The 550-nt window shown below is 39.5% G+C and overlaps 1 protein-coding gene across 2 annotated transcripts in view; it reads left to right on the plus strand.

Annotated features, from left to right (window-relative positions):
- LOC106880847 (DET1 homolog) overlaps positions 1–550 on the plus strand; it is a 133,156-nt gene that overhangs the window by 22,837 nt on the left and 109,769 nt on the right. The window lies entirely within an intron of this gene.

Genomic DNA, 550 nt, shown 5'->3' on the forward strand with positions numbered 1-550 from the left:
CCCCACCCACCACCGGCCGTCGTTTGTGCCCCTACGACAGCGCCATCTTCGTATTGGAAACGAATGAGTTTGTTGTACAAGTTAGTAGTAGGCCCACAGAGGAAAAATGCCTGTTCAGTGTTTGTGTGTAGAAGTAAATGTGTGTGTGTATAGGAAAGGTTAAGAAACAAGGAATATACAGTAGAAAATGAGAAGTGGGGTGGGGGGGCAAGCAAAGTTTTGTAATTAGATCATTCCAGCTGAAATATACTGTCCGTCTGTCTCCTGTGTATACACACATACATATGTACACATACACATACACATGTATCTACACAGGAATACACCTATACATGTATCTACATGCACACAGGTACCTACATGCATGCGTGCACATGTATCTACGCATGTGCACACACACTTATCTACACACACATGCACGTACATATCTACATACACACACACGTATATGTATATACATATATACCTACAAATGCACATATATATATATATATATACACACATATGCACATATACACACACACACACACACATATATACATATATATAT

The sequence above is a fragment of the Octopus bimaculoides genome, chromosome 15, assembly GCF_001194135.2.
Source record: "Octopus bimaculoides isolate UCB-OBI-ISO-001 chromosome 15, ASM119413v2, whole genome shotgun sequence".
Classification (NCBI taxonomy): Eukaryota; Metazoa; Mollusca; class Cephalopoda; order Octopoda; family Octopodidae; genus Octopus; species Octopus bimaculoides.